Below are 8,117 nucleotides of genomic sequence, written 5' to 3'. Positions count from 1 at the left end.
GAAGCAGATCCAGAACCTGAAAGGACTCTGAAGAGAAAATTAAGAGAAGCTAAAATACAACAATCCAGAGATAACCTTTCAGAAATTTTCGAACAGGCAGAGGAGATGGCAGGCGAAAATAATAATAATGAAAGGAGGATGCTTGGTGACTTTACTGCACCTAATTCCAAATTACAAGGAAGAAGCATCTCCATTCCTGCCATTGGAGCAAACAACTTTGAGCTGAAACCTCAGTTAGTTTCTCTGATGCAGCAGAACTGCAAGTTTCATGGACTTCCATCTGAAGATCCTTTTCAGTTCTTAACTGAATTCTTGCAGATATGTGATACTGTTAAGACTAATGGCGTAAATCCTGAAGTCTACAGGCTCATGCTTTTCCCTTTTGCTGTAAGAGACAGAGCTAGATTATGGTTGGATTCTCAACCTAAAGACAGCCTGAACTCTTGGGATAAGCTGGTCACGGCTTTCTTAGCCAAGTACTTTCCTCCTCAAAAGCTGAGCAAGCTTAGAGCTGATGTTCAAACCTTCAGACAGAAAGAAGGTGAATCCCTCTATGAAGCTTGGGAAAGATACAAACAGTTGACCAAAAAGTGTCCTTCTGACATGCTTTCAGAATGGACCATCCTGGATATATTCTATGATGGTTTATCTGAGCTATCAAAGATGTCACTGGACACTTCTGCAGGTGGATCCATTCACCTAAAGAAAACGCCTACAGAAGCTCAAGAACTCATTGACATGGTTGCTAATAACCAGTTCATGTACACTTCTGAAAGGAATCCTGTGAGTAATGGGACGCCTATGAAGAAGGGAGTTCTTGAAGTTGATACTCTGAATGCCATATTGGCTCAGAACAAAATATTGACTCAGCAAGTCAATATGATTTCTCAGAGTCTGCATGGAATGCAAGCTGCATCCAACAGTACTCAAGAGGCATCTTCTGAAGAAGAAGCCTATGATCCTGAGAACCCTGCAATAGCAGAGGCGAATTACTTAGGTGAACCTTATGGAAACACCTATAACTCAACATGGAGAAATCATCCAAATTTCTCATGGAAGGATCAAAAGCCTCAACAAGGCTTTAATAATGGTGGAAGAAACAGGTTTAGCAATAGCAAGCGTTTTCCATCATCAACTCAGCAACAGACAGAGAACTCTGAACAAAATGCTTCTAATTTAGCAAATCTAGTCTCTGATCTATCTAAGGCCACTGTAAGTTTCATGAATGAAACAAGGTCTTCCATTAGAAATCTGGAAGCACAAGTGGGCCAGCTGAGTAAAAGGATCACTGAAATCCTTCCTAGTACTCTCCCAAGCAATACAGAAGAGAACCCAAAAGGAGAGTGCAAGGCCATTGACATAAGCGCCATGGCCGAACCTGTGAGGAGAGGAGAGGACGTGAATCCCAAGGAGGAAGACCCCCTGGGACGTCCAGTGGTCAATAAGGAGCTTCCCTCTGAGGAACCAAAGGACTCTGAGGCTCATCTAGAGACCATAGAGATTCCATTGAACCTCCTTATGCCCTTCATGAGCTCTGATGAGTATTCCTCTTCTGAAGAGAATGAGGATGTCACTGAAGAGCAAACTGCCAAGTTTCTTGGTGCAATCATGAAGCTGAATGCCAAATTGTTTGGCATTGATGCTTGGGAAGTTGAACCTCCCTTGTTCATCAATGAACTAAGTGATCTGGATCAACTGACATTGCCTCAGAAGAGACAGGATCCTGGAAAGTTCATAATACCCTGTACCATAGGCACCATGATCTTTAAGGCTCTGTGTGACCTTGGTTCAGGAATAAACCTCATGCCCCTCTCTGTAATAGAGAAACTGGGAATCTATGGGGTGCAAGCGGCTAAAATCTCACTAGAGATGGCAGACAGCTCAAGAAGACAGGCTTATGGACACGTAGAAGATGTATTGGTAAAAGTTGAGGGCCTTTACATCCCTGCTGATTTCATAGTCCTGGATACTGGAAAGGAAGAGGATGAATCCATCATCCTAGGAAGACCTTTCCTGGCCACAGCAAGAGCTGTGATTGATGTTGACAGAGGTGAAATAGTCCTTCAATGGAATGAGAACTCCCTTGTATTCAAAACTCAAGGATTTCCCTCTGCAACCATGGAGAGGAAGCAGGAAAAGCTTCTCTCCCAGCAGAGTCAACCAGAGCCCCCACAGTCAAACTCTAAGTTTGGTGTTGGGAGGCCACAACCAAACTCTAAGTTTGGTGTTGAACTCCCATATCCAAACTCTAAGTTTGGTGTTGGAGAGTTTCAACAAAACTCTGCACATCTTTGAGGCTCCATGAGAGCCCACTGTCAAGCTATTGACATTAAAGAAGCGCTTGTTGGGAGGCAACCCAATGTTTATCTAACTCTTATTTTTATTGTTTTTCATGTTTTCTTAGGTTCATGATCATTAGGAGTCACAAAATAAATATAAAAATTGAAAACGGAATCAAAAACAGCAGAAGAAAAATCACACCCTGGAGGAGCATCTGTCTGGCGTTCAAACGCCAGAACAGAGCATAGTTCTGGCGCTGAACGCCCAGAACAAGCATGGTTCTGGCGTTCAACGCTAGAAATGGCAGCAAATGGGCGTTGAACGCCCAAAATGGGCACCAACCTGGCGCTGAACGCCCAGAGTTGTGTGCAAGGGCATTTTACATGCCTAAATTGGTGCAGGAATGTAAATGCCTTGACACCTCAGGATCTGTGGACACCACAGGATCATCTCAGGATCTGTGGACCCCACAGGATCCCCACTTTACCTCCTCATAATCCTAGTTTTTTATTTCCACATCTTCTTCTTCATCTATTCCTTCTTCTTTTGCTCGAGGGCGAGCAACATTCTAAGTTTGGTGTGGTAAAACAATTATGTAAAGGATCTATAGCTCAGTGGTAGAACATTTGACTGCAAATCAAGAGATCCCTGAGATACCTCAGGGGATTCATTTTCTTCCACACAATTATTGGAAGCAACTAAGGGTGGAACATCAGGAGCACTCCATCATCCTTCATGAAATCAAAGAAGATCTAAAAGCAATGAAGGAGGAGCAGCAAAGACAAGGAAGAGACATAGAAGAGCTCAAGGACATCACTAAGGTGGACTCATTCCTTGTTCTTACTTTCTCTGTTTTTTCATTTTCTATGTTATGTGCTTATCTATGTTTGTGTCTTCATTACATGATCATTAGTAGTTAGTAACTTTGTCTTAAAGATATGAATGTCCTATGAATCCATCACCTCTCTTAAATAAAAAAATGTTTTAAAAGAACAAGAAGTACGTGAGTTTCGAATTAATCCTTGAACTTAGTTTAATTATATTGATGTGGTGACAATGCTTCTTGTTTTCTGAATGTATGCTTGAACAGTACATATGTCTTTTGAAGTTGTTGTTTAAGAATGTTAAATATGTTGGCTCTTGAAAGAATGATGACTAGGAGACATGTTATTTGATAATCTGAAAAATCATAAAAATGATTCTTGAAGCAAGAAAAAGCAGCAAAAAAAAAAAAAACAAAGCTTGCAGAAAAAAAAAAACAGGCGAAAAAAAATAGAAAGAAAAAGAAAAAGCAAGCAGAAAAAGCCAATAACCCTTAAAACCAAAAGGCAAGGGCAAATAAAAAGGATCCCAAGGCTTTGAGCATCAGTGGATAGGAGGGCCTAAAGGAATAAAATCCTGGTCTAAGCGGCTAAACCAAGCTGTCCCTAACCATGTGCTTGTGGCGTGTAGGTGTCAAGTGAAAACTTGAGACTGAGCGGTTAAAGTCAAGGTCCAAAGCAAAAACAAAGAGTGTGCTTAAGAACCCTGGACACCTCTAATTGGGGACTTTAGCAAAGTTGAGTCACAATCTGAAAAGGTTCACCCAATTATGTGTCTGTGGCATTTATGTATCCGGTGGTAATACTGGAAAACAAAGTGCTTAGGGCCACGGCCAAGACTCATAAAGAAGCTGTGTTCAAGAATCATCATACTGAACTAGGAGAGTCAATAACACTATTCGAAATCTGAAGTTCCTATAGATGCCAATCATTCTGAACCTCAATGGATAAAGTGAAATGCCAAAACTATTCAAGAGGCAAAAAGCTATAAGTCCCGCTCATATGATTGAAGCTCTGTTTCATTGATAGTTTGGAATTTATAGTATATTCTCTTCTTTTTATCCTATTTGATTTTTAGTTGCTTGGGGACAAGCAACAATTTAAGTTTGGTGTTGTGATGAGCGGATAATTTATACGCTTTTTGACATTGTTTTTAGTATATTTTTAGTAGGATCTAGTTACTTTTAGGGATATTTTCATTAGTTTTTATGTTAAATTCACATTTCTGGACTTTACTATGAGTTTGTGTGTTTTTCTGTGATTTCAGGTATTTTCTGGCTGAAATTGAGGGACTTGAGCAGAAATCAGATTCAGAGGTTGAAAAAGGACTGCTGATGCTGTTGGATTCTGACCTCCCTGCACTCAAAGTGGATTTTCTGGAGCTACAGAACTCGAAATGGCGCGCTTTTAATTGCGTTGGAAAGTAGACATCCAGGGCTTTCCAGCAATATATAATAGTCCATACTTTGGCCAAGAATTGACGACGTAAACTGGCGTTCAACGCCAGCCTTCTGCCTAAATCTGGCGTCCAGCGCCAGAAAAGGATCCAAAACCAGAGTTGAACGCCCAAACTGGCACAGAACTTGGCGTTCAACTCCACAAATGGCCTCTTCACGTGTAACACTCAAGCCCAAGCCCAAGCCCACACAAAGTGGGCCCCGGAAGTGGATTTATGCATCAATTACTTACTCATGTAAACCCTAGTAACTAGTTTATTATAAATAGGACCTCTTACTATTGTATTAGGCATCCTGGATTGTATTTTGATCCTGTGATCTCGTTTAGGGGGCTGGCCATCTCGGCCATGCCTGGACCTTTCACTTATGTATTTTCAACGGTAGAGTTTCTACACTCCATAGATTAAGGTGTGGAGCTCTGCTGTTCCTCAAAGATTAATGCAAAGTACTACTGTTTTCTATTCAATTCCTCTTATTTCTCTTCTAAGATATCCATTCGCACTCAAGAACATGATGAAGGTGATGATTATGTGTGACGCTCATCATCCTTCTCCCCTATGAACGCGTGCCTGACAAACACTTCTGTTCTACATGAATTAAGCTAGAATGAGTATCTCTTAGATCTCCTAACCAGAATCTTCGTGGTGTAAGCTAGAATGATGGCGGCATTCAAGAGAATCCGAAAAGTCTAAACCTTGTCCGTGGTATTCCGAGTAGGATTCAATGATTGAATGACTGTGACGAGCTCCGAACTCGCGATTGCAGGGCGTCAGTGACAGACGCAAAAGGATAGTAAATCCTATTCCAGCATGATCGAGAACCGACAGATGAATAGCCGTGCCGTGACAGGGTGCGTGAGCATATTATTCACTGAGAGGATAAGATGAAGCCATTGGCAAGGGTGATGCCTCCAGACGATTAGCCGTGCCGTGACAGGGCATTGGATCATTTTCCCGTGAGATGACCGAAAGTAGCCGTTGACAGTGGTGATGTATCACATAAAGCCAGCCATGGAAAGGAGTAAGACTGATTGGATGAAGATAGCAGGAAAGCAGAGGTTCAGAGGAACGAAAAGCATCTCCATTCGCTTATCTGAAATTCCTACCAATGATTTACATGAGTATCTCTATCCCTTTTATTGTTTATTTGAATCTAATAAAATATCATGTTTAAATCCGCCTGACTGAGATTTGCAAGGTGACCATAGCTTGCTTCATACCAACAATCTCCGTGGGATTCGACCCTTACTCACGTAAGGTATTACTTGGACGACCCAGTGCACTTGCTGGTTAGTTGTATCGGAGTTGTGTCCACACATAGTAAAGAGCCATAATAATGATTCCATACAATAACAAAGAGTACTACATTAATGTGATCACAATTTCGTGCACCAGGAGCATTGAGAACATGAGGATTAACAACATTGTTGTTGTTGTTGTTGTTGTTAGGATCTATAGTAAATCCTTCAGCTTCTTTCTCAAAATTGTCCTTGAGATTCTTAGCAGTTTTGTAAGCTCTAGCCTGATATAAACACCTTCTTAATGTTCTCTCAATCTCAGGATCAAATTCTGGAAGAGGTTCTTTATTCCTGTTCCTTCTCATAAATAAACAAAAAAAATAAGAAAAAGTGAGAATCTCTATGTCAGAGTGAAGAGAATTCCTAGTGAGGTAACTTGAGTAAAAGAAATAAAATAAAATAAACTAGATGAATAAAGTTAAAAATTTTGAAAATTACTAAGAATAATAGACTAAAAACTCAAAAATAATTACTGAAATTAGACCAACAATTTCAAAAATAAAAATGAAAAAATAAATACGAAAATTAAATTAAAATTAAGGGGGCACCAAACTTAATTTCAGAAATTAAGGAAAAAATTTTAAACAAATCAAAAGACAATTTTCGAAAAAATAAAGAACAAAAATAAATAAAATTTAATTAAAGAACATCTAATTTAAGGAATCAAACAACGGGTAGTTGTCAATCACAGTCAATCCCCGGCAACGGCGCTAAAAACTTGGTGTGGAATTTAGAATACCACAACTGAACCGGCAAGCGCACCAGGTCGTACCAAGTAATACCATACCTCAGGTGAGTGAGGGTCGATCCCACGAGGATTGATGGATCAAACAACGATAATTGAGTGATTCACTTAGTCAGACAAGCAAAAAATTGTGTTTTGGGTTCAAAAAATGTTAAACAGTAATTCCAGAATTAAGACAGCAAATAATGAAATTGGTGTGAAAAGTATGTGAGAGATAGTTAAGGTTTAAGAGATATTTATTTTTCCAGATTAATGGTTCTTACAAATCACTTTGATCATGCAAGATTCAATTCATGACAAACTTTAATTGATTAAACCCTAATTTCTTAGTGATTTAATCTCCTCTAACCTAATCAACCGTCAATTCCTTAGTCACTTAATTAAGATTAAAGGTTTAGGTCTAATTCTAGTTTATTAGCCCAAAAACCCTAGTTACCCAAATATAAGATGATTATATGTCATGTATCACGTTAAGTCCAGGTAATTAGTAGTCTAGGAGGAGTTAATTTTAAGCTATTATTCAAGTGAGTTAACTTTTTCAAGAATCAACAAGAATTCATGTACAAAAAGAGATATCTTCCAATATACTCAAATTCATCAGATGAAGAACGAAAGTAATCATTGAATATAAATTAGTACATTGATTTAAAGTATAATGAAAATATATTAATACATAGAATAAACAGAGCTCCTAACATTAATGGAGGAGGTTTAGTTGCTCACGGCTCAGAGAAAACCTAGGGTTTCAAAAAGTGTGTAGGATGCGGAATGAGGAAGAGAAAATATGGAAGCACGAAGGGATGAATCGTTTCACCTTTTATATCTAACCTAATTGATTTAAAAATAAAATAAAATAATCACTACTAAAGGCCCAAAACATTGTGTTTTTTTACCTACTAATGAAAAGAAAATAAATAATTAATTAATCATTATCTAAATCCACAAATGAAGCCTTCCGTACGAACCCATGTGCGCTACTGAGTTCGGCGTTTAGCGCCGCTGAGGCCGAATCAATTGGTGCGCTTGCTATCTTCCTGGTGCTAAATGCCAAGCTTGGCGTTTGGCGCCACCAGCGTGTGTGTCAAGTGTATTTTACGAAGCTCCCGGCGCTAAACGCCAGGTCAGGGATTTAGCGCCAACCCAACAGAACGGTTGCACGTGTTACGAGGCGCTCGACGCCAAATTCCCAATAGCGGCGTTTGGCGCTAGCTTGGCAGGATTACATTTCTTTCTTTTTCTTCTGCACGAAATCTACCAACTCGTTCGGATTTTTTCTGAAATAATTAAAACTAAAATGCGCCTCAAAGTAGCATCCAAATAGGCTTCAAACACTAAAATCTCAATAGAACTCAATAAATTCGTATCTAAAATAATAAGAAAATAAAGAAAAGATGCTCACACATCAGTACTTCATCTTCCCTTTGTAGAAAGTGAGAGAAGGGTGCTGAAGAGAGAAAGAAGAGAAGAGAAGGGTTTCAATATTCACCTTCCTCTTTAAATTACTATAACTTGTGATT

General features: G+C 39.3%; 1 non-coding gene across 1 annotated transcript; it reads right to left on the bottom strand.

Moving 5' to 3' along the window:
* Positions 1–501: 501 nt before the first annotated feature.
* Positions 502–609, bottom strand: LOC148562486 (small nucleolar RNA R71). Its single transcript, XR_015887400.1, has one exon. It is a non-coding gene; the product is annotated as a small nucleolar RNA R71 (small nucleolar RNA).
* Between the last annotated feature and the right edge of the window lie 7,508 nt (positions 610–8,117).

Source organism: Arachis ipaensis, chromosome B6, assembly GCF_059453495.1.
Source record: "Arachis ipaensis isolate K30076 ecotype BB chromosome B6, ASM5945349v1, whole genome shotgun sequence".
Taxonomy (NCBI): Eukaryota; Viridiplantae; Streptophyta; class Magnoliopsida; order Fabales; family Fabaceae; genus Arachis; species Arachis ipaensis.
This window is presented reverse-complemented; position numbering and strand designations above follow the sequence as displayed.